This window comes from Lutra lutra, chromosome 6 (assembly GCF_902655055.1).
Source record: "Lutra lutra chromosome 6, mLutLut1.2, whole genome shotgun sequence".
NCBI lineage: Eukaryota > Metazoa > Chordata > Mammalia > Carnivora > Mustelidae > Lutra > Lutra lutra.
In genome coordinates, this window is record NC_062283.1 from 153,125,756 (window position 1) to 153,150,823 (window position 25,068).

Consider the following 25,068-nt stretch of genomic DNA (forward strand, 5'->3'; position numbering starts at 1 on the left):
TAAAACACGGACACATCCCAATGTTAGCTCGGCGAGGACGCTTGCGGACCCCACCCGTGAACGCCATCATGGCTCCTCTCCGTAACCGAGCCCCCCATTTAACTCCCTGGGGCCTCCCGTTGATTCTCTCGTTGATTCCCTCTGTCGGGGCTGCGAGCGGGAATTTCTGTCCTGACCAAGAAGCCACGGCGGTCAGAGGAGGGCCAGGAGAAGAACCCTAAAAATGGCATTTATGGTCAGAATAGGGCAGCTAGACAAGACTGTCACATTATTCTGGGACCAGAACATGGACCACAGCAGCATGTTGGCACTTAAAAAGTGACATTACTACGCGTCTTGTTCCTTGTGTTGTCTTTTGTGACATTTATTCAGCGAGCGGACCTGAGCTTGACGTTACTGTTTTGAAAGTTGAGTCGTATTATTTTGTGACATAAATAAGAATGAATGCTACTTCAGGAAAGCAAAATGCAATCGGTTCAAAATCCGAAAGTAAAGAAGGGTCCCTGGAGAAGAGAGGGGGCTGACTGGGGATGGGGGTGGGAGCTGGCAGGACAGAGGGCTGTGTGTGCTGATCGGTCCCTGGGACACCGGGACTGGGGGCTGCAGCCTCAGGAAGACAGGTGGGTGACGGGGAGAGGGAAAGGGGGTGTGGGTCCTCCATCCCCATGTTCGAAGCTTAACCCCGACTTGGTGGTGTGAGGAGCTGGGGCTTCTTGAGGGTGGTCAGGTCACGAGGTGGGCCCCCGTGAGTGGGATCGGGGCCCTTATAAGTGACCCCAGAGAGCGCCTCTGCCCCACATGAGGACGCAGCGAGAAGGTGACTCTATGCAGCAGAATCGAGCCCAGAGCAGACCTGCCTCTGGTGGGCCTGTGGTCTGGGACTTGCTGCCTCACAAGTGGGAAAAGTAAATGCCCAGCATGTGATGTCGCGCTCCAGCGCTCCGACCAGCGGCAGCCGCAGGGGCAAGTGGCCGGGCAGCTGGGGGGCAAACACTGTGGGAACCACCCGGTTTCATGGAAAACAGGGACAGACGCAGTGAAGTTTAATAAGGGGTCTTGTGTGCTAGTGGGGACAGTGTGGCTGCTCTGGGGAGCACAGGCCATGCATGGTCCTTGCCCGTGACCGTGTTCCCGTCTCCGAACACAGATCCGTCCTCCTGCAGTGTGGTTGGGGGGAGAGCGGCAGGTGCCTGCTGTGTCTGGTCTGTGGCTCCATAAATGGGAGTCATTGTTCCAAGAAGACTTGTCAGGGCTGTCAGATGCGACTCAGATGTTGACAGGAATGACCAGGGAACTCGGATGGGGTGGGTTGGACCTGGGAGCAGCCCGGGGTGACCTGAAGAGCAGAGCGTTCATGGTGGCGCCGTCAGGATGCCCCGCTGTCTCCGTGTTCTCAGCGGCACATGCGTTCGCAGGAGGCTAAGCCATCACGCAGCACGTCTTCATGCCCAGTCACGCCGGACACCCGCTGTCCCACAGCGCATCGCCCTCAGCCAGCAGGCTCGCTCTCCAGGAGGGGCTTTCCTGTGTGCATGTCTCTCCGGGTGTCTCTGAGCTCTCTTGCTTCCTTGACCCCTACGCAAACCAGCCCTGCTGATGGCCTTCTGCCCGCCTCCCCTGGCCGTGGCACAGCACAAATCAAACATTTCTTTAAAGATTTTACTTATTTATTTATTTATTTATTTGAGAAAGCACGTGCAGGGGCAGAGGGAGGGGGGAAGCAGGCTCCCCTCTGAGCAGGGAGCCGGTTGAGGGACTCGATCCCGCGACTCTGGGATTATGACCTGAGCAGGAGGCAGACACTTCGCTGAGCCCCCAGGTGTCCCGGAACGAGTTAGATTTTGTGTTTGGCTTGACAGTGACATCTGGTCGCACACGGGAGTCTGTGGCAGCGCGCGATGCGAGTCTGCGGTGCCCCCGACTCCCCCGGAAGCTGGCGCAGTCCACTCTCTCGCCGGCTGAGGAAGGCAGCGCGGAACGTGACTTACGTTTCACTCCGGAAGCGCCTTTTGCCTCCCTCATGAGGCTCCTGAGAGCAGCAGGAACGGGAACGGGAGCACGGGCGGAGGGGCTGCACCTCGCTGGAAATGAGATTTCTAGGGACCGAGAGATCATTTCTGAGTTCAGGGGGAGAGAGCGAGGTGGACAGACGGACCCCGGGAAGGCCTTGACCTTGAGTCTTGCCAGAGTGTGAGACCTTGGGGGACGCTTCCTGAGGCTTCAGGGGCGCAGCCGGGTGGGGCGCCCGAAAGAGAAGCTGACCGACGTCCGAAACCTGAATGTGGACTCGTGGAGCTTCTCCACCTGTACTCAGGCCCTGTCCCGACTTCAGTGGCTGGAACACGCTGTCCCGGTCACTGCGTAGCATGATCATCGCCTCACTTACTAACTCAGGTCCTCGTGTCCAAATCCACCTTGCTCCCTCTGGGGTCATAGACCTGAAAGGGTGCAGCCATTTCAAGCTGGTAAGAGCCTCTCGTGTATCCTGACGGTCACTGCTTTCACAGCGAGCCCCGGCCGGCTGCGCGCACGGAAGGTCTTCTGGCTGATGTGAGCAGAGACTGGATCGTCAGCCACGACCCGTTTCCCCACGAGAACGGCCAAACTCGGCATTAACGATCGGAGGTGAGCTTTTCAAGAGCTACTGCATTTGGAGAGCGTATGCCCAAATATCTTGGAAACAGTGTTGGGGTACCTGTGCCCCCCCGTTGTCTGTCGTCCCCTTCCGAGGAGCTGGGCCAGCCGAGAGTGGGACCGAGGCTCCAGGCAGGCCGCGTCGGCGTGGCTGGCACTCTGGCTGCGTCTGAAAATCCCGCCTGCTGGGTTTTCATACTTCCCAGAACATTTATTAAAGATAATTTTCTGTAATCTCACGACACAGCCTGCGAGCCTGAGGCAGGCCGCGCCGCAGCCTGGGACGGGCCGTCTTTCTAGAAAGGGCATCAACGGGCCGCAGCATGTCAGGCTGGGGCTGCCCGCCCCCACGGGCTGAACTGTAGCTCTCGTCTTAATTGGCAGGGTTTTGAGTGGAGTCATATGGCCGTGCCGAAGCCTAGAACGGGACCCGTGGACGCCATCTGACATTGCCGCATCTAGGTTCATGAGGTTTTGTGGTTTCTTCATCAAACATGTAGTTAAATGCTACAAAATGAAACCATAAAAACCTTGTCTAGGAAAAATTCATGTCTCTCCAGAGGCGCCAAATGTGCTTGAAGGCTGAGCTGCTGGAGAAACCTGGGAGACGCTGCTCCGAAAACCAGGAGACTCACTCCGCTGAGACAGCAAATCTAGCCGTTACGAGGTTTTAGTAATTTTAACTTTTGAGTAAAAGTAGCTTTCAGAGGCGGTTCCTGCAAAACACCGGTGACCTCCTGAGTGTTACAGATGCTCCAGCGGTCGGATGCTGAACTCGAGGACCTGGGACCGACGTCCATGCAATGCCTGGATGCTAAAGACAGACGTCAGCCCCCTGCCCCCCACCCAGAGCAGCTGAGGCTGCAGGCACCGGGGCGGCCGGGTCCGTTCCCAGCTCTGCCCGCTGGCCGCTGCACTGGACTCTGGTTCTCACAGTGAGAACGAAGGGCTCGTCATCCGTGGTCCATCGCAGAGCACCCAGCGTCTGTCCGTCCTGGGAGCTCTGTCCCTCCACTGCCCGTCTCCTGTGGCTAACGTGCAGCATGAAGAAATGTTTCTGGACGTGGTGCAGACAGAGGCCTGTCCACCCCAGCAGCCAGTCGGACCCCAGTGCACTCGGTGACTGGCCGTCGCCACGTAATCGTTTTCTAGTCTGGCCGCCGTCTGCATTTCTAAGCTCATTTCATTATAAAGTCCATCTTCGAGCACCGTGTGGAGCGTTCCACTGTTCATCTGCAGCTTCTCTGAAGGGAAACGTGTGTTTCTTTCCTGTAGGTTTATTCGGGGTGACCGTCCTTTCGGTGTGTCTCTGGGGACAGTGGGCGCTTGGCGTAGCTGCTCTCATGGAGGTTCAATGATGAAGGGACCGAGTGGACACTTGCGGTTGGAGAACGATAAACTGTTGATAGTATCTAAGAAACCAACTACAACATGGTCAAGTCCCAGGATGAAATGCAACCTCAAAAATCGTTGGCCCCAGGGCTTTTCAGACGTGTCTGCAGGACGTCCCTTCTCCAAACCCAGTTCTGGGAGGAAGCCCAGGGTTCGAGGCTCGTGGGGCCCGCGGCTCTGCCAGGAGAGGGCGGGCACTTGAGAAACGGTGGGAGCGCGTGGAGTTCCCAATCTAGGGCCAGAGTGGAAATGCTGGAACGGCCAATATATTTTGGTAGACCCTGGCCCCTGGCCCCCAGAACCCCAACTCTGGGACCCAAAGTCTCAGAAAAACATCTTTCTCCTACAAAACCCTGGTAACAATCCTGGAACTCAAAACACTAAGATTAATTCATTCATGTTTTTAAAAGAACCAGATCGTGTACTTGTGTCTACAGCCCCTTCCTGACTGATGTGTACCCAGTGTAAAGGGGACGTGAGTGTGAACATTTCCATGCTGCAGGGTGACAGGTGTGGCCCAGAGGGCTCGCTGTCAACCCGACACACTCGTCCCCTCACCCCCACCGGCCCCAGGTCTCACCAGGTGCAGTAAGGAGCAGCTCTGCGGTGTGGATGGCTGTGTCACCGCCGTGGACCTTCACAAGTGTTGCCGGACGTCCCTCAAGAGCCCCAAACCATTCAATGTTCAGCCCCCGCATGAAGAGCCCCAGCCCCTCATTTTTGGTCTTCCTGTGGGTCACCTCCTCCCTTGTGGCTCTCCAAGCAAGCATCTCCCCCCACACAGGCCAAGCTCTCCTCTGGGAGCTGGAGACACAGCAGCACACCCCCAGGCCGCTCGGACCTCAAGGAACTGACGTTACAGAGGACAGAGACAAAAACCCCACAGACACACGCGTGGATCCAGGTCAGAGTGTCAGCGGGAGAGTTAGTCAGAGGTCAGAGGACAGTGGGACAGAGGGTAATGGGTGGGGTGGGGAGTGGATATTTCTGGGTGGTCAGGAAGGACCTCTAGGAGGAGGTGACTTTTGGGCTGATGCTTGAATTCCAGGAAGACGTGATCTGTATGGAATTAGGAAGTCGTGCCGGCAGAGGCTAGAGCAGGTGCTGAGGCCACACAGGGGACAGCAGCTGCGTGTGCGGGGGATGCGGGGCGCTGGGGACCAGGGGATGGGAGGGAAAGGGCCTGCCAGGGGCGCGCCAAGAGGGCCGTGGTCCCACAGAATTCAAGTTCCTGCCTCTTGAGCTTGACAATCACAGGGTGTGTCTAACACAGCCACTGCGGACTGTCTGGGGGACACACCCTCACGGGGAAGGAGTCCAGGGCGGTTCAGAGGCCGCGGGAGCTGCCGCGGTGCACATGGCAGCCGTTCCCGGCTCACGGCTGGAAAAGTGTCCAAGGGTCTGCCGGTGAGCTTGCTGTGCGCAGCGGGGTGGGGGGATTCTCGAGGAGAACGGTCAGTCCTTGGATTTAGGAAGTGGGTGGAGATATTGGCCGTGGTGCTCAAGAGTGAACACTTATGTGGCACTTACTGTATGCCAGGCTCGGTGCCCAGAGCTTTCTGCACAAGGACTCCGTGTACACTCAGCACAGCTCCAGGAGACACTGTTGTCCTGATTCAGCCTCAGGACTCAGAGAGCGGGGGAAGCTGCTCTGTGACCCTCTCTGTGCAGCTTGGGAGGCGGGGGTTGGGTGGTGCTCCAGACCCATGCGGCCAACACCACAGCAGGGCCTGCAAGCTGACCCAGAGGCCAGGAGAGGCGGACCTGGAGGAGGAGACACACTGTCTGGGCGAGAGAGCCGGGCAGCCGTCGCAGACAGGCTGGGAGTTGGGGCAGAGTCAGGGCTGGGGACACCATTGGGAGGGCCGTGGGCCAGTGGACGTGCTGGAGCTGCTTGGATCCACGCTGGGAAAGGCCCTGGGAAGATGGGGTGAGAGCCAGGCCCTGGGGCATGTGTGCCACCCACCTGGACGGGACCCAGGGAGGACCCCTGCCTGAGGCAGGAGGGCGAGGGGGCTGGCTGGGGGCCCTTGCCTCAGTGCCCCTGGGAGGATGGGGACAAAGAGGCTGAAGGAAGTAGAGGCCGCCATCCTCCCCGAAGTCCCACTGTTGTGGGGAGGAGGGTGGGAGCAGGGCCCGCCGTTATTTTTAAGGTGAGAGCCCTCGTTTGCCCCGAAAGAAGGACTTGGGGTGTGTCTACGCTGACTTGAAGAGGCCCTGGTGGAAGCCGGGAGCAGTCACTGCAGATGACAGGGCACTGGGGGGACAGGTCTCAAAGGGACCCTTAGGTCTCCTCGTCCGCAGTCCGCGTCCTCCGGCGAGGAAGGTGCTGCCCTTGAGATCAGAGGAAGGGGGTGTCTGTGGGGTGGGGGGAGACTGGGGACGTCTGGTGTCCCTGGTGCCAGCAAGAGGAAAGGCCGTGGGCTGAGGACTTCACTTCAGGGGGGCGTGTGGCCTTGAGGGAATGCGCCCGGCATGCCATGACCTCAGGAGAGCGGCCGTGTGCCGGAGGAGCGTGGGGACGGCGCCCCGGGCCGCTCTGCCTTCTGCGCCCGCCCGGGGAAGCGCACAGGCGGCCCGTGGCCTCCAGAGGCAGGTAAGGCCCACGGCAACGTGGCACCAAAGTGTTCATTTCTGAAATCCACGCAGCCAGGGCACGGGTCAGCGGACGGGCGTTATCACGGCTGCCAACAAGGCGTCCCTGTCACTCACACCCCCACAGGCCCATTTTGCTCGAGGAACATTTAAAACATAAAAGGTAAGTGTTTCAAGATGGCCCCAGATTCCCTATTTTTTTTTTTTTTTCACTGATTTTTCTCAGCTTGCCTTGCTCTGCGTTGTCTTGGAACCTTTCCATCCTCGGGCACTCCTGCGATGTGCTCGTTAGGAGGAACCATCAGAAGCCCAGATTGTACTGATTGCCTCCCCTCTTTTTGTGGCTGTCAGAAAATAACCTGTATTTATTTTGAAATAATGCTTCCTGCCTTTTTGTTCTATATAAATATAATTCCTATTTACCATAGAGAATTAAGAAAATACAACAAAGTGTACAGAAGAAATCTAAATAATTTCTATGTCTGCCACCCAGAGCGAACTACTGTTAACATTTGGATGTATTTTCTTTCAGGCTTTTTATACGTGTATTTACATAATGGAGAGCATTCTGTATCTTTACGCTCAGACTCTGGTTTCTTCAGGCGACCTGACACGGGGGCTGCCCCAAGGGGCCCTTCCCTCTTGTCCAACTTGTGAATAATTTATTATCTCATAAAGCTACAGGGAACGCCGTGCTGAAGTCTCACATACCTTTACCTGCTTGATGGACATTCTCTTGAATCCTGGAGTTTTATGGGGTCAAAGTTCTCAAATATTAGCTGTGTAGAAGTTTGGATTCACGACGTCAGCTCACAGGAAATGCTGCTAAAATTGGCGTTTTAGCGCCTTTAGTTTATTAAGGTAAAAAGCTACAGAGAAATATGGACGTTCTTCTGGGTGCTTTTCTTTGCTTTGTTTTGATTTTAGGACTCTGAGAGCGCAGCGACAGACCCTGCGGGAAGGACACGGGTCTGCTTGCCTGAAATCGCCCCCGAAGGCAAGAGTGTGAGAGCAGTGCTGTGGTGGGACGGTGTCTTCCAAGAAGGCACGTGGCAGGCCTGGCCCCGGAACCTGGCAATGGGACCCTATGTGGAAATAGGGTCTTTGCAGATGTGCTCAAGTCAAGGTGAGATTGTGAGGGTGGCCCCGGTCCAGCAAGACTGTTGGGCTGATAAGGGGGAAGTCTGGGCACAGGGACACACGTGGTCAAAGTCCAGTGCGAAGGTGGTGGACATGGCTTCAAGCGTCCCCAAGCCCAGGAATGCCAGGGATGGCCTTCAGGCTCCAAAGGCAGGGAGGGAATCTACAGAGTTGCCGACACTCGGTCGCGGACTTTGGGCCTCCACATCTGCGGGAGAACAAATTTCCGTTGTTTTAACCCACACGGTTGACCGAGCCTGGTTATGGTCCCCAACCCTGGATGCGGCAAGGCCACGGTCACTGCCTTGGTCCCCATCTCAGAAGACCCTCCTGGGAGAGAAAGTCCAGAACACATTTTGGTCTGGCCCGATTCACACTGATGGTGATGATAAGCCCTTAACCCAGTGTCTTCATCAGGAACACATTCCCAAATGTCTGCTTCACAGAACTGTGGTCACCTTAAGGTCCCACGTGTGCTGGGGGAGGCGGGGTTGCTCTCCAAGAATGAAAAGTCGTAGAGAAGCTTCAGAGAAGAAAAGAGCCCATTGTTTTCAAATATCTCTTGCGTTCCTTCAGGCACCTTCAGGTGCACAGCCTGCCCTCGGGGCTTGCGGCAGGTGGGAAAGGAGCCTTGCCCGTGGCTGGCCTGAGCTGGTTCCCAGAGTGGCCACACAGCAGGCGCAGAGGCCGTGAGGAGCTCCCTCGGGCCGTGGGTGAGAAACAAGAGTGAGAGGGAGGGATGGGAGCGTCTTTCTGGAATTACCACAGGGATGCTCCCTGTCCGCAGTCGTGGGCTGCTTTTTCCGACCGACTCTGGTTCTGGTCGGTGACGAGGCCCGTGAGGTCCAGGAGACTCCGCAGAACCTAGCGGACGCGGACGGGCGCTCGCACGCGCGACACGCTCTCGGTACTCGGTGGTAGCTTCTATTTAGAGGATTCTGGGGACGCGGCCGGACAGGCTGCTCAGACACTTGCTTTCTGTCACGTTGCTCTGGCCTGGGGAGAGCTGGGCAGGGAGGAGCAGAAACTGAGCCAGCGGCCTGAGCCTCCGCCAGCCCCTTCCTGGAGGGTGCGGGAGGTTGTCCGGCCCCAGCAAAAGGTCAGGGCTGGCTGCCGACAGCCAATGAAATCGCGTAATCAGATTTTCTTTTCTGAGAAGGAGGACGGAAGGGAGCCATCCCACTGATCAGTGAGCTGGTCGTTTTCACAGACAAAAGTCTGTCTGTTTGGGGCTGGGGGCCAGCTTTCAGGATTCTTTACCCCTGCCCCCCCCCAGCCCCCAGGGTCTGGGCTTCCAGGAGGCGGAGACACGTGCTTTGTCACCGGACGAATATATGAATAAACACCTGATGACAGGCCAGCTGTCTCGGTATGGACCAGCCTCCATGCTCACCACTCGTGGTTCCCTGTCGGAGAGGGAACCGTGCACAGGTTAACTTCAGGAGGGAGGGACCCCTGAGACCATGACAGCGGGTGCCACTGGCAAGCAGCTGTGAGTTCGTCCCTGTGCTGGTCCCGCCCCGCCTCCCTCGCAGCTCAGATGTTTTCTGAAGAGACGGACACATCTGGGTCTGTTTTCCCTCTCATCCCTGTCCCCCTGCCCGTGGTCGGTAGTGGTGTCCTTGCTGGCCTGTCTCCAGGTGGGAGCAGGGAGCTGCTCTCTGGTCTCCGACCCTGCCGAGGGGCGCAGGCTCGCACGCCGGGAACAGGGTCCGCTGCTGGTATGCCACCCGGGTGCCCTCAGAGGGCCCTGCAGAAGTGGCCGCAACCCAGGCCCCCACCAGCCGCTCCCTGCCCGGCAGGCCGTGTCCCCCCAGTGGCCACCCCTGCAGGGTCTTCTTGTGGCTCACACAGAGAATCCAGACACTGCAGAGACCTGAACGTCAGACAGAGGTTTCCTCGTCAGGCTGGAGAAGGAGACCTTCCACCCCAGCCCTCCGTGAGCGGACAGCACGAGCCCGAGGCCGAGGGATGCGGGCCCAGAGGCAGGGCTCTAACTGCGGCAGCAAGAAGATGGTGACGCACCTGGGGGATGGGGCCGCCAGCCTAGGGACACCGTCGCTGCAGGACGCCAGACATGGGAAGAGGTAGGCAAGCGTCTTCGCCTGGAGCCTCCGGGAGGATGTGGCCCCCACACCTGGATCTGGGGCTTTGAGCCTGCAGAGCCGTCGGAGAACATTTCTGTCATGTGAAGTCATCCAGCTCTCGGGGTTCCACCCAGCACCCACGGGAAGTTCCTAGGCCGTCACCTGTACAGGGAAGCGAGCGTGGGCTACAGGCTCTGGGGGACCCTTACCCCGGCCCCACAGTTCCACAACTGAGTGCCCAGTGGTGACCAGGGCGATGGGGTCTGTGGGAACCAACAAACGGCACTTTTACTCAGAACACGTACGGACCCTTCCTGGAGAAATTTCTCTAGAACCCCTGAGAGGACGTCAGCTTACTTGGAGTCTGTTAGTATATGTATTCTAACGCTTTCTTTACTTGAGTGTGGTTACGTTAGCTTCAGGCACACAGCCCAAATTCACGGTCCATGCCCTGCTCACCCCAAGTGTGGCCACCCCTGACCCCTCCCTACGCTGCTACCGTACCCCCGTCTCTCTTCCCCACGCGGTGACTCGATCACTCCAGGACTAGAAGCCTGGGTCTCTGACACCCCTCCACTCATGCTGCACAAGGAAAACAAAATTACTAATTCACAGGGGCACCCACACCCCAGCACGTACGGCGGGATTGTCTACGGCGGCCCCGCTGTGGAAGCGGCACAGCGGTCCACAGACTGACGGACGGGCGAAGAAGATGTGGTCCTTCCGTGCAAGGGAGTGTCACTCAGCCAGCGCAAAGGGTGGAGTCCTGCCATCTGGCACAACCTGGAAGGTGTTGGAGGGTGGATGCTGAGCGGGAGACGTCCAAGAAGGCAAACACCGCGTGATTGTGCTCGTTTCTTTTTAACTGCGAATCACCACTGCAGAAAACAGGTGCGTCTTTATAACTAGTAAAAGGATTTGCTATAGATTAGCACCAACTTGAAATGACAACATTTGACATTTCTTCAGGAATGTGAGTCTTTCAGGAACCCGTGAAGTCGGGTTTGGAGCGCACAGGGCAGGCACTCTCCTGCCTGCGCGGGGCAGAGACGGGGAGGCTACAAGCCTTGAAGAACCAAGGGCTGCTGGGTCGTGACAGGACTTTGGGCACCTCCTTTCGGGTTGAAGCTGAGCAGTAAGGACTTCACAGGACCCGGTGGGCTACAGAAGTGTCCCTGTGAGGGCTCTAGCTCGGTCCTTCCGACCTCAGCCGGGCTCAGCTGAGGACGCTCAGAGGTCGGAGGTCGGAGGGTCCCAGTATGGACCCATGCTAGCGCCTGGCCCCATGACACAGGGGGAGACTGCGTGTCCCTCAGGGATGCCCTCAGCCTGCTATGCCACCCTGCACACCTTTGAGAACTGTTGTCACAGACCCCTTGGTATGTGATGGGCGTTAAAGGTCCAGGACAGACGTACAGGCTAAAAACAGTTCACTTCCTGGCCCAGCTTCCATCCCGCCAGCAAATCCTCAGTCGGAGAAGGAAGTGGAGCCAGAAATGGCCCCGGGTCACACACTCATGTCGGCCCGCACTCCCCACAAACTTCGGGGCCACAGGGAGCAGGAGCCGGAACATGACTGCACCTCCCGCACTGGACGCCTGCTCTGACCCGAGGTGCTCGCACTGGTGAGCCTGTCGGGAGTGTGGACAGCAGGGTCCCCTGGACGGAACCCAGAGGGCTGCACGCGCCCTGCGTGCCGTCCGCCTCCCTGCCTCCCGTCTGCCTCCCTGCATCCCGGCGGCCCAGGAAGAAAGTTAATTCAATCACCAAGACAGATGGAGCAAAAAATGGGTCCGAAATTGGGGATTTCCTCTATGCCCAGTTCTGCTTCATAACCAAGGCAGTAAACATTCCCAGTGTCTTTTCCTAAACCCATCTGGGAAGCAGTGGTGAGAAGGGGGATGAGGGTCTGGTCCCTTCAGCCACCGGTGTCCTATAAGAAACACTTGCTTTCCCAGTGCCATTCAGCGCTAGGGGACAGAGTTTGTTTCCCCAGGAGAGACCCTAGCGGCCAAAGCTACGTCCACGTGGCTGAGCCCAGCACAGACGGGAGAAAGAACCCGAGCGAGAGTCTCCCGCCTCACTGTGTCCCCCCCCGGCCGGTAAGGGACCAAAGCACAGCCCACTCGCATCCCCAGGCCGTAGGAGGGGGAAGGCCCCACCGGGCACCCTGTTGGCGGGACTGGTCCGTGTGGCGCATCGGGCTATGTGGAAATGGCCACCCGGCACAGGTGTGGTTCCCGTGAGGAGCCCGTGCCCAGCCCAGGTGGCGTGCCCGCCGCAAAGGCGTGGAGGGCCAGCGGCCGCGGCAGGTCTGTGTCTGCAGTGGGGGCCCGGGGAGGGGTCCCCAGCCCCCCGCAGTCGTAGCCAGACTCATCAGAGCGGGTCCTTGGTGCACACACAGCACAGGACAGCATTCCTGTTGCCTGATTAAAGGAATTTTCTTTTGTGAATTAAACCACACTACACAAACCCCAAATTGTCCTGGTCCCAGCCACACATGCAGCCAGCCCCAGAATGCTGGGGGCCACTAGGCCAGGGCCCAGACCACCCGGATTCCAGCAGCTTCTGTGCCTCCATGGGGCACGCCAGTTCCTGTGTGGGGCGGACACGTTTCGGCGAATCGTGGGAACAGTAACAAGAAAAGCTCTTTTCCCTGCTGTTTTCCATAATTGCTCTTTCTCAACCCAATATGATTGAAATGGAAAAAGCAAACACATCCATTTTGGTCGGTGTTTTTCTCCTTCCCCTTAATATTTCTCCTTTTGTTTAGAGTCAACAAAGGCAGCTGTGGCTTGTGCCCAACGTGGAGGCCGCACGCACCTGGGGTCCAGGCCTGAGGCTGGGGGCCAGCAGGAAGCCCGGAGAGTGATGAGGCCCCGTGTGTGCGAACCTGGAGCCCGGTTCCTGTGTCTGCTCCGTCCGAAGCGACACGGGGAGCAACTCCTTTCTCAAAAACACCATCCTCTCAGGTCATGCCATTCCCACTTGTGGAGGAAGAAACACCAGCCTGAGACTCCATGCCTGGCCCTTCCTTCCTCACGGGGCAAGACCCTGACTCCAGGTCTCCAGGTGACCTCAGGGAGGTCAGGAAGGCCAGCTGCAAACACACACCTGAAGGCCTGGGACGGGAAAGGTCTTTCCAACATGCTCGTGTGTCAAAGTGGGCTGACCTCCCCAGGAAGTAGCCTGAGTGACAGGATAGACCTAGAAATGGTATCTCCTCATCTAACACAAGAGTAGTCACACTGGGCGCCGGACGCGGGCCCCACTTGGACAGGACAAGTATCCTAAATTCACTTAGAGGGTGTCCCAGGGAGACCGACCCTGGGGTCTGGAAGGATGGTTTGCATTGTTCAGAACAGTTGGGGAGGACAGTGGGCGGGAAGGCTGCTGTGGGGGTGGTGGGGGCCTCCATGAGCAACCCCAGCGGGGGTGTCACCTGCTGAGCCCCAAGGACGGGCTTTCCCCGGCAGGGAAGTTGCATGGTGCTGGGAGGGCTCCTGATGAGGTCCTGGCTCAGAGGGAGGCATGTGTTCTCATGCTTGGGGGACTGGGGATGAGCAATGTTCCAGACGGTCAGTGGGACCCCACTGCCCAGGCTCGGATCAAGAGATGCGTGGATACAATGGTGTTTATCTGTGAACAAACATGACGGTAACTCTGGTGGCTGTGGTTTTCTTTGTTCTCTCTGTCTCTGTCTCTCTCTTGTTCTCTGTCTCTCTCTGTCACCAACAGAGTGGGTGTCACGGTTCTTCTAAGACCGCTGTGAGGAGCAGTGGGTGCCGGGCACCATGGGGAGGCAGGAGGGTGGTGGCAGCCACACCTCCAGAAAGACAAGGCCAGCCGAGCCACACGCCAGCTGACCACTCTGTCCCTGTACACAGTTTGGATAGTTCAACAGCGTTTACTCCCGAAAGCTGTAATTATGAGTGACACTTACAATCTATGGTCACCTATGATCACCGCCAAGTCTGTACTGCCAGTGGGGGGCCCCTGGGCTGCACATGTCTGTTGGTGCCCAGGAGGTGCTGGGGCCCCCGCAGGAGAGCCAGTCAGTGTGGTCACAGCTCTGGGACGGTCCTTGGAGGCACCAACCATGTGTGGCAAGACTGGAAGGCCAGAGGAATTCAGGGCTGTCTCCCTCCTTCATTGCCGTCTCTGGGCAGCCTCGACCGCATGCCCTTTGGCACACTCTGGAGGTTTTCAGGCACTGGTGTTTGCAGAATCTCTGCCTGAAAGATTGGGAGCTACTACTGAATTCTGACTCTGCCTGCTGTCCCCTGCCGCCCCTCTGTGGACGCAGCTTCCGGGACTCTGGCATTGACTGTCGGGTGGAGCCAAGCAGAAAATTGCCAGAAGGATGTGCTGAAACGGCAGACAACAGGGGGAGGCGCTCACACACACACACACACACACACACACACACACACCCTGTTGACTCAGGACTGGCCGCCTTCTGGGGCCTGCAGGTCACAGCACCCACCAACCCAGGAAGGACTTGAACTGAACCATCTAGAATCCACTGATGTGACTGCAAGGGACCACATCTGCAGCAAAAATCCGACAATTGTCTCAGAAGGTTACATGCACATATATGAGAGAAAGACCTAGCCAACAACGAAGCTGTTCCCCGAGGAGCTGAAGACCGTCCGGGGATGACCCAGGGGCCCGGGTGTGGCAGTCAAGGGGCAGGGACATGGCTGGCTCTCCTCCAGCCCCATCCAGAGGGGACTTCCTGTTCTGCTCAAGTCAGGAAGAAGCAGCACCTCTTCCACCTCCTGGGCCCCAGCGGCCGCGCAGCCCCCAACCCGGGGCCAGCAGTCAGTGGTCAGACGGACCCCACCTTGTCCGCCGGTGGCTCCCAGGGCCTGGATCCCAGGGTAAGGGCATGCCCTGCCCCTGCTCCTCCAGCTCACGTCTCATCCTTGTCCTCGCGGTGGACACCTGGACCCCTGTGCCGTGGTGGAGGGTTGCGGGTGCTTACAGAACGTGGTGAGCCGGCTCTATCTATTTTTCACACATTTCTTGAGATGAGGACGATGGGTTTCATGGTTCCTGCTTCATAGGTTTAAAGAAGATGCAGGTAAGTGAACATTTTGCCCAGCGACCCATTGGCCACTGTCAACGGAGACAAGATGACATCTGTAACTCGGCCCGCCATTGAGCTGCCAACACAGAGTCCCCAGAATCAAGAATATATGAGCGTTGAAGAGAGAAACCTGCTACTACAGCTCAAACGCTAAACAATGGGAGCACTTGTTCAGACGCTAGTCCGCACTGCGGGGAGCAACTCCCTCACACTCAGGGTCATGTGTGTCCTTGGCCTTCAGGGGTCCGCTAAGAAACCCTCACCTCCGTTACCCCAGCAGGGTCGGGGCGGGGGTGGCTGTGACCCCACCGGAGAGTTACCCCTCATGAAGGGAAATAACGACCAGTCCAACAAACACGTCTAGATGTTTGCTCAAAAATAACCCTCCGTTGAGCACTACGTGACCCCTTACCAATAGGGATGTAAGAACAATTTGTTTTTACCATCTGGAGACTCTTAGAAGATTTTCTTCAATAAAACACTTATATTTTATGCAGATTTAAAATTTAAAAAGTAACTCCATGTACAACAAAATAGCCATGATTTGGGCACCTGAGAGCCGCGAGAGAATGAGGGTGACTCAGGGTGTGGGACATGGGTGACCGACAAGGAGACACACAGAATCGCCTCACCCCCCCCCTTTCCCTCCATCTGTGTGGTCTTCACACCTGGACCGCTGTCCTGGGGCTGCAGACATGAGCCGAGAGCCCCTGGTCTGAAACTACCGACTGCTGTCCTCTCACGCTTGTCCAGGAGGCCAGAGGTCTGGCTGGAGTCAGGTCCCAGGTCAGGCTATTCTCCGAGGCCCGGGGAGGCTCCTTCCAGCAGCCTGCTGCACCTGGGGGTTGAGGGCAGCCGACTGGGCTGCGACCCTGACCTCTGCCCCTCTGGCCTCTGCCCCCCTGTACCACGGTCCTCATCTCTCTTCCTAGAGGGAGACCGGTCATGTTGGGATGGGGTCAGGAGGAGCCCATCTTCGCTTGACTTCACCGGCAAAGACCCTGCTCCCAAATCTGATCACATTCCCAGTCACTGGGGGTCCAGCTCCAGCTCCTCCTGGGGACACAACACCCCTGGACATGCACAGGTCTTGCTGCTGCAGCTGCCCCTCCTCACGGCTTCCGCCACCAGCCCAGACACTCAGATCTCAAGAGCCTGGCAAGGTGAAGCCTAGGGCTCCCCTGTACAGCTGGTCTCACCGTGCACAGAGCACGCGACAAGAGGAGGCAGAGCCCCTGGCGGCTGAGCGTGTGGGGGCTACAGGCCCATGGACCCCCTCCTGCCCATCACAGGGTCACCAGCAACCCCAAACCCCTCCTCGGCCACTCAGAATGGGAGGGGGATTGGCCCCCAGTGTCACAGACTGTGACTCTCCAGAGTCCCTATCTCCTTTGTGGGTCTCTGCCTCCAGCACCCCCGGGTCAAGCAGACCCCCATGAAGAGCTCGGTCCCTCCCCTGCTTTGCATCCAGCCACAAAGCCCCCTGTCAGGGCTTGTGGGGTCAGGTTTTCCAGGAGTCAGGAAGCAGTCCTACCCAGAACCCTGTGCCTCCTGCCTTCCTGAGGCTTCCCTGGCTCTGTGGCCTCCTCTTGTCCTTCCTGCTTCCTCTCGCCTCGCAGAGCAGCCCCCCCACACCCAAAGCCTCACCTCTACCAGAGCATGTGCCCGGGCACATGCCTGCCCAACCCAGCAGTGCAGGGGTTCCCTGCCTGTGGATGGAGAAGTCACACTCCTGCACGGGCTCAAAGACACCGTGGTAGGAAAACAGTTCAGGGACACTTCGGGCGTGAGTCTGTCCATGGGTCTACCTGTGTGACCGACACGTGCAGAGTCCTGATGGGAGGACTACAGCAATCACGCAGGTGGAAGCCAGCCCCAGGTCTTGAACATGAGGTGGGTGAGGAGAAGAGCCGAAGCCTCCAGGAGGTAAAGCCTGTTTAAACATCTGCAGTTGTGAAGCATTCCTGTGAGCCATTTGCTGATGATTCCAATAAAATCATATTCGCCCCAACCACAAATATTTTCCAGTTCAACCTACATTCCATAGAAAACCAAAAGCAAAATTGATGTGGCTGAATGGAAATGGGTAAGTTTGAGGGGAAAGAAAAAATGAACACTTAAATTCATTTTTCCATTTTTAAACCAAAACGTTGCCTGCGTATATCCTTGGAAACCTCAGAGGCTTTGCCATGGGTCAGAGGTTCCATTTTTGACGAGTTCCAGCGAACAGGGTAAGCCCTGCCTCCCCACCGAGCCTGGCAGATCCCAGACCCCTCTCTTTGTCCCTCAGAGCCATCTTGCCCATGGCCAGGGTGACCTCCAGGCTGTGCCATCCCTGCCAGTGCTGGACTTGGAATCAGCACTCGCAGACGTAAAACAGTCCTCATGTAAATAATTTTAGAATTTTCTCTCACTTGAGACCCTCAGGATTTTCTCTATGCCTTTACTAGTCTTCCTGCTGCTATAACAGAGAGAGCTACACAGCCCCTGCACCATCCACGTGGAGCCCGAGGACAGTGGCGCCCAGGCCAGCAATGCCTGGGCCACAGCGCCTGCCACTGGGGCAGTCCGTTGCCTGTCCCACCCAGAGAAAGGGGCTTTGTCACCATGAAGAAAGACTGTACTTCCCTCGTACTTTAAAGGAATAGGGCAAAAGGTCAAGTTTACAAAGTTAATAATATTCTGATTCAAAAACTTATCAGAATGGTCTTTTACAAAAAAAAATCCGTTTTAAATGCATTAATGATCTTGTTTAAAAATTTTTAAAAGTGCATTTAGTATCTTGGTCTTGTGATTAGGAATTTTTTCAGTGGTTGTGTGACATTTTTATAAGTGGAGAAGATGGTTCTACCGAGAAAGTACAAGAAAGTAGTAATTATTTTTTGTGGCTAAAAATATTTTCCTGCAAAATATGACTGTGGTTTTAAGCCAATGCCATGTTTTTGAGCTTCTCCAGAGACTTTTGAAGATTATTTCATATTCTGAGAGTTTTTAAATCTCTGACTCATACTACAAAAGTAGGTAGGGATGGTCTTTTTTTAATACACAGAATACAATAGAAGTAATAATTACAACGTTCGCATTCTGATTGAACTGGAAGGATGTGTGGCCACTGAGATAGATCGGTCAGACCCAGCTTCTGTCGGGGCCCAAGACACGGTAGACAGTAGCAGCTCCTTAAATCTGAGATCTCGTGCACTCGAAACATTGCCTAATAAATCTGAAAACCAACCTATGGTTTCTCTTTCATATTTTTACTTATTTACTGATTAGACATTATAAAAAAATGCTATTCTCATCATTATTTCATCTGAGAAGGAAAAAGTATCGATTCCGAGTAGCAATAATAAATCTTTCACATTGAGTAAATTTCGCATTCCTTTGCTTTATTTTGCCTCAAAACAATGAAAATATCATCTATGTGTTCAGTGAGTGAATGTGAATCTGGGATGTTCACTGTGAGTCTCGGCGCCTTGGTCCGTCTGTTAACGAATAGGAACCGGGGCTCGTCCCCGAACGTGTCCGAGGCTCACGCGGCCTCCAGGATCAGGTGAAGCCGGAGGTGGAGACGCGTGTTACCCGGACGACGTGGCGGGTTTCGGGGATCGCGAGCTCCGCCTCCCGCAGCCGCACTGGCCGGGGGTCCTGAGGGCGCGGCGGCCCACGGCCCTCCGGGAAGCTCGGGCTCAGCCGGCCTCACCCCGTCGCTGGTCTTGCGCCCCCGACCCCGGCGGCTTCTGAGCAGGACGCGCCGCCGTGACGCGCCGGAGGAGGACTTCGCGCCCCCGAGCGCCCGCGGGTCGGCAGTGCCGGCTGTGGGGACGCGCAGGCGGCGCGCGCTGGAAAGCAGCCGTGTCCGCGCCGCCCTCTGGCCCGGACCTACGGTGTCGGCGGACGCTCCGGGGCCGGAAGAGAACCGCATCCCGTCGTCCGGTTCTGAGGCCCTTGACTCCCGCCCGGGGCTTCTCGTCGTGCCCCGAGGGTGGCCACAGGCTCTTCCCGGCAGGTCCTCGCGGGCCGCTTCCCGGAAGCACGGGCGCCTCCCGCCGCCGCGGTCCGGGCGGCCGCGCTCTCTCCCCGCGCTCGCGGGAGATGCGGCGGCGTCGGGCGACGCGGTGCCCTGGACAGCCGCGCGAGGCACGTTAAGGGCGGACCCGGCGTCCATGGGCGCGGAGGCCGCGCGTGCTCGGTCGTGCTCTCCGGATCTCGCGCGTTCACGTGTCTGGGACAGCCTGGGGTGGCGCGGGGCGGCGGCGGAGGGACGAGTCTCGGGCGGCTCCTCGCTGACCGCGGAGCCCGGCGCAGGACGTGACCCACACCAGACCCGAGAGGACACGGCGGACTCGGACGCCGCAGCGTGGGGCGCGGCCCTCCCACCGCGTGTTGCCACGAGCGTTGTCCGCTCTGCGCGGTCCCCCGCACGGCAGGGACGACGCTGGGGCGCCGCTGCCGAGCCCATGTGCGTGGGCCTCGGGGACCCGACGGCAGGACGCTGGGACGACCGCTCCCCCGGCCGCCGAGCCCCCGGCCGCCCCCGACCACCGCTTCCGGTTATCACTTCCGCTACGTCACTTCCCGTCTGTCGGGCTTCCGGGGGCGTTCCCAGCCACTTCCGGCCGCGGCTCAGCTCGTTCCCGGGGCCGCGAGCAAACCCGGCGCTTGCCCGGCCGCGCCCTGGGCTCCGCGGACACGGCCGACCGCGCGGGACGACAGCCGCCGTTGGCGAGGAGCCGTCCCCGCGGGCGCTGGGTCTGCGGCTGCGCCTCGCCGTCCCCGCAGCCCCGGCCGCTCAGGGTCAGGCCCGCCGGTCGCACGAGCCAAGCCGGCGGCTCCTCCCGTGACAGCGGCCGGCGCGCCCGGGGCAGGAGACCGCAGCCACTCGGCTGGAGACCAGCGCGTCGCCGGCTGCGGCCCGGGTCGCTGAGGAGCCGGCGGCGGCGGACCGTGCGGAGGCCAGCGCGGACCGGGAGCCGCGCGGGCGGCGGCAGGGCGGGGGAGGCCCGTCCACGGTCTGCGGTCCTCGGAGCCGCGCGGCCGACGTCGGCTCCCCCAGCTGGGGCGGCCCGGGGGCGGCTCGGGCTGCTCGCGGCCGCTCGGCCCCTCGGCACGCGGCGGGTCACCGCGACCCCCCACGGCGAGCCGCGGGGACGCCTCGGGGCTGCGGGTCCCGGGGACGTGGACGGGCGGCGGCTGGCCTCGTGCCCACCACAGCCCCGCGCCAGCCCCTGCGCGGCGCCTCCTTCGCCTCCGCGCTCCCCTGCGACAGGAGGACACGCACCGGGCCCCGTCCACCCCGCACTCAGGGCCGCGACATCGCGTCCTTGTCGCAGCCGGTCGTCGGGGCTCCTGTACCCGCAGCGTCGGACGCTTCCTTCTCTCTCTGTCTCCCCTTCCTCTCCGTCTGTCTGTCCGTGTCCCCCGCCAGCTGCACGCACAAGTGTGGGACGGCAGGAGAAGGTCTGAGCCGGACACAGACGCCGGCGCTGTAGCCCGGAGAGCGCGCGCCCTGCGGCTGTCTCTGCTACTGTGGAAACCAAACAGAACACCCCAAACCCCCACCCCCAAACACGGCCTAATGAAAACTGTCGAGAAGGAAACAACAGGCCCCGGAGGGAGTCCCTCGTGTGAAGTCCGGCATCGGAGACTTAACACCCAAACGACCTGCGGCTTCAGCCCTCGTGGAATGCCCATCTGCATCGCCTTGCCAGCGCTAGAGGCCGCGGGCCTGACAGACCTTCCGTCCCTGTAGGAAGGCGGCCCCGCCCGGATGCGTCGCTCCCTGCTGCAATCGGTGTTCTCCTGCCTCCCTCCGCTCTGAGACGGTCGGTGTGCCCCGCTCCCGGAGCCCCTTCCCGTTTGCTGGAAGGGGTGCTGCCCGAGGCGTGGGTTGTTGAAGAAAGCCGATAAGATGTGCCAGTTCTAGCGTTAATTTTGTTTCTTAACAAATCCAGAAAGCAACTACTCAAGGATTCTGAGTTCATTAACGTTGTATTAAGAAGGGAAGTCACAGTTCAAGAAGCCGCACTGGCTAAGTTTCCTTTTTTATGTTCCATCTTCAACGTGATGACCGCCCTAGTCTGGGACAACATGTAGACACAGAGAGCAGAGTCTTGAGATTTACCATCAATCAGTCTGAGGGCCAGGAGGTCGGGGTCCTCGGGAGACTGAGACACTGACAGTATAGGAGGGAATCAGTTGTTTTCTTGATTTCCCTTTTCTTTCCTTTTTTGGCTGCCTCTTTTCTCTCCTGGCCACGTCCTGTGGCAGCTCAAATCCCAGGATCTTTGCAGCAGTGACAACGGGAGATCCCAAAACCCTATGAGAAAACTTGTGTTTCTGCCCTGACGCATTAAACTGGATAGGAGGGCCCAGTAGTCTAAGATTTATTGTTTCTTTTCTTGTCTCCACTGCACCAAGTGGCTGTATGCAGGCCCCTCCCAACCCAAGGGGAGACCCCGAGGACCATGAGAGCTGGAAGCACTGGCAGAGGACTCACCTTGACAAGGGAAATTCTCAAGTCCACGTCTGAACAGACACAAATCGTAGGGTGGTCTCCAAAGTACATCAGTGCAGAAAAGACCTGCACACTACAGTGAAGCACTGAACTTCGAGCACCAAAGCACGACAGAGACCATCTATCACTTCCTGGACAAACCCCTGAGACATCAGTGTATGGGACACATCCACTCAGCATGGCAAGATCGTCAGGTGGTGAGACTGGAATTCTGCCCATGAAACTGAGGTTGTCCAAGCCAAACAGAGCTGATGGCCTATAAAAACAAAACCCACAAAATTTAATATTTTCCAGAGCATTTCAACAGGAGACAGAAATTTTAAAATATAACATTACAAAATATCCAGGATAAAACCCAAATGTACTTGACATACAAAGGGTCACAAAATGATAACTGATAATTCAAGGGAAAATACAATCAACAGAGGCTGATACCAAGATGACCAAGATGTTGAAATTATCTAAGACTTTAAGGCAACTACCTACCTTAACTACAATCCTTGAGATCAGGGTGGATAGTGAAGAGAAAGTGAAGCTCTCAATAAAGAAGGGGAAACTATGAAAAAAAAAATGAAACAAATTTTGGAACTGAAACTTACAGTAGATAAAATGAAACAATTCCCTGGATGTGCTCGTGTGTGGAAAGCAGACAATAGAAAGTTCGTTAATTTGAAGATAGACCCATAGCAATTATCCAGTGTGCAATTAATTATAATCCAATTATCCAGAGAGGAAAGACAACTGAAACTGTGACAGAGCTGCAGGACCCGGTGGGACAATATCCCAAGTCTAACACCCACGTGCCTGGATGAGAGTGGAGAGGGTCCAGTGCTCAGAGAGCAATTATTTGAGTTAGTGAATTATTTCCACACTGGAGGTCAAACCATGCCCTTGTAAAACCTCCCCAAATACGGTGCAAGACAACATTTTACAGATTCAAAAATTCAGTGATCCACAAACAGGGTAAACTTAAAAAAAAAAAATGTGTAGACACATCCTCCTTATAATGCTAAAATGAGGCTTAAGGAAAATATTTGAAAAGGTGAGAAAAATAAAGTGTTTTCCCTTGGCACAAATGAACAACAGTGTGCCCATTTTAAGAAGTCCATCTGTGACTGTTTTTCTCTGCAGAAGACATTTAAACCAACAAATAAAGTGGAGCGAGGAGCACTGTGGCTCTGGGAAAGGATGTGCAAAACATGAAGTAAAATAAAAATTAGTGGGCAAGTTATCTAAATACTTGGAACCTCAAACAAAAATTGGGTTTGATTTAGAGGCAAATAAGCGCGTTGGTTGCTTCTTTTTTTATCCCCTCTGGCTCATCATCTGTGGTAATGACCAACAAATGAAAACACTGTAAGGTGAGTAGTTACATATAAGCAGGGTTGGCTGAACACATCGCCTGTTCTCCTTCTGAAAGTCAGGGGCCCTTGGAAGCTTATTCAAAAGGCATTAAAACATCAATTGCTTCAGGCTCCAGCTTACTCGGTAAAAATGGCATTTCTCAGTAGAGGTTCTCCTGTCAGCATCCTGCGATGACATTAAGGCCTAATATGTGGCAATGTGGACAATCTGCATATCCTGCATAGGGCCTCCTATCACACAGGGTGTCCTACCTGCCAACAGCCTCATTTCATAGGAACCACAAACAGTGATGGTGAAATTGCAAGGGATTTAGAATCTGAGGGCCCCTCGGTGGCTCACTCAGGCGACTGCCTTTGGCTCAGGTCATGATCCTGGAGTCTCAGGATCGAGTCCCACATCAGGCTCCCTGCTCAGCGGGGAGTCTGCTTCTCCCTCTGACCCTCCCCCCTTCTCATGCTCTCTCTCTCTCTAATTCTCTCTGTTAAAAAAAAAAAAAAAAAAAAAGAATCTGACTGTGCACATATCCCATATGTGCCCAGAGTAGAGCTCTTGACTGCATGAAACAAACTTCCTTTTGTAATCAGAGGCATTTTCTTAACACATATTTATGCCTTTGAAACTCCAGTTTCCAAATTCCCCACAGTTATCACAAAAGGAAAAAGCACTCTAAAGACAAAGTATGCAGGGAAATTGAAAGAGAACTTGGATGAGAACCTTCCGTGCTGACACATGGGGACAGTGGGGCTTCACTGGTTCTCCAGGCACAGCAGCTCCCTTCAGTCTAGACCCTTAGCTACAAGTGTGGGAGCGTCTGCAGATCTGTCCATGCAGGGCCCCTTACCACCCCAGGTTGTGTTTGAGGAGGGCATCGTTTGACTTCTATACATGTGAATCTGAAGGAAGTGATGCAGATTACAGCAAAGGTTTACTCTCATCTAAAGAAGAGTGAGCAGGTAATGTGTGATCTGCTGAATATGGGCTGAGAAGGAAGAGAAAATGATTTTTATTAGAATACAGTTCTTTTTTTTTAATTAATTTTTTATTTTTTCAGTGTAACAGTATTCATTATTTTTGCACCACACCCAGGGCTCCATGCAATCCATGCCCTCTCCAATACCCACCATGTGGATCCCCCAACCTCCCATCCCCGCCCCTTCAAAACCCTCAGGTTGTTTTTCAGAGTCCATAGTCTCTCATGGTTCACCTTCCCTTCCAATTTCCCTCAACTCCCTTCTCTTCTCCATCTCCCTTGTCCTCCATGCTATTTGTTATGCTCCACAAATAAGTGAAACCATATGATAATTGACTCTCTCTGCTTGACATATTTCACTCAGCATAATCTCTTCCAGTCCCGTCCATGTTGCTACAAAAGTTGGGTATTCATCCTTTCTGATGGAGGCATAGTACTCCATAGTGTACATAGACCACATCTTCCTTATCCATTTGTCCGTTGAAGGGCATCTTGGTTCTTTCCACAGTTTAGCGACCATGGCCATTGCTGCTGTAAACATTGGGGTACAGATGGCCCTTCTTTTCACTCCATCTGTATCTTTGGGGTAAAAACCCAGTAGTGCAATTGCAGGGTCATAGGGAAGCTCTATTTTTAATTTCTTGAGGAATCCCCACACAGTTTTCCAAAGTGGCTGCACCAACTTGCATTCCCACCAACAGTGTAAGAGGGTTCCCCTTTCTCCACATCCCCTCCAACACATGTTGTTTCCTGTCTTGTTAATTGTGGCCATTCTGACTGGTGTAAGGTGGTATCTCTATGCGGTTTTGATTTGAATCTCTCTGATGGCCAGTGATGATGAACATTTTTTCATGTGTCTGTTGGCCATTTGTATGTCTTCATTGGAGAAGTGCCTGTTCATGTCTTTTGCCCATTTTTTGATGTGATTATCTATTTTGTGTGTGTTGAGTTTGAGGAGTTCTTTATAGATCTCGGATATCAGCCCTTTGTCTGTACTGTCATTTGCAAATATCTTCTCCCATCCCATGGGTTGCCTCTTTGTTTTGTTGACTGTTTCCTTTGCTGTGCAGAAGCTTTTGATCTTGATGAAGTCCCAAAAGTTCATCTTCGGTTTGTTGTATGACCTGATCACATCAGACTGAAAACTCTGTGTTCCTAGCAGTGGAGAGCGAGAACATATAGTTATAACTACTTGTGCTATTTTAATGGTATTTTAACCATAAAAATTGCAACTGGGTATACTCATGAATTTTAAATGTTTTTATCCTTATATTTTTCC

At 55.9% G+C, this 25,068-nt stretch overlaps 1 long non-coding RNA gene across 1 annotated transcript; it reads left to right on the forward strand.

Annotated features, from left to right (window-relative positions):
• Nucleotides 1-8,054: 8,054 nt before the first annotated feature.
• LOC125101708 (uncharacterized) lies at nt 8,055-13,210 on the forward strand. Its single transcript, XR_007127897.1, has 3 exons — nt 8,055-9,848; nt 10,464-10,739; nt 12,622-13,210. It is a non-coding gene; the product is annotated as an uncharacterized LOC125101708 (long non-coding RNA).
• Nucleotides 13,211-25,068: the final 11,858 nt, after the last annotated feature.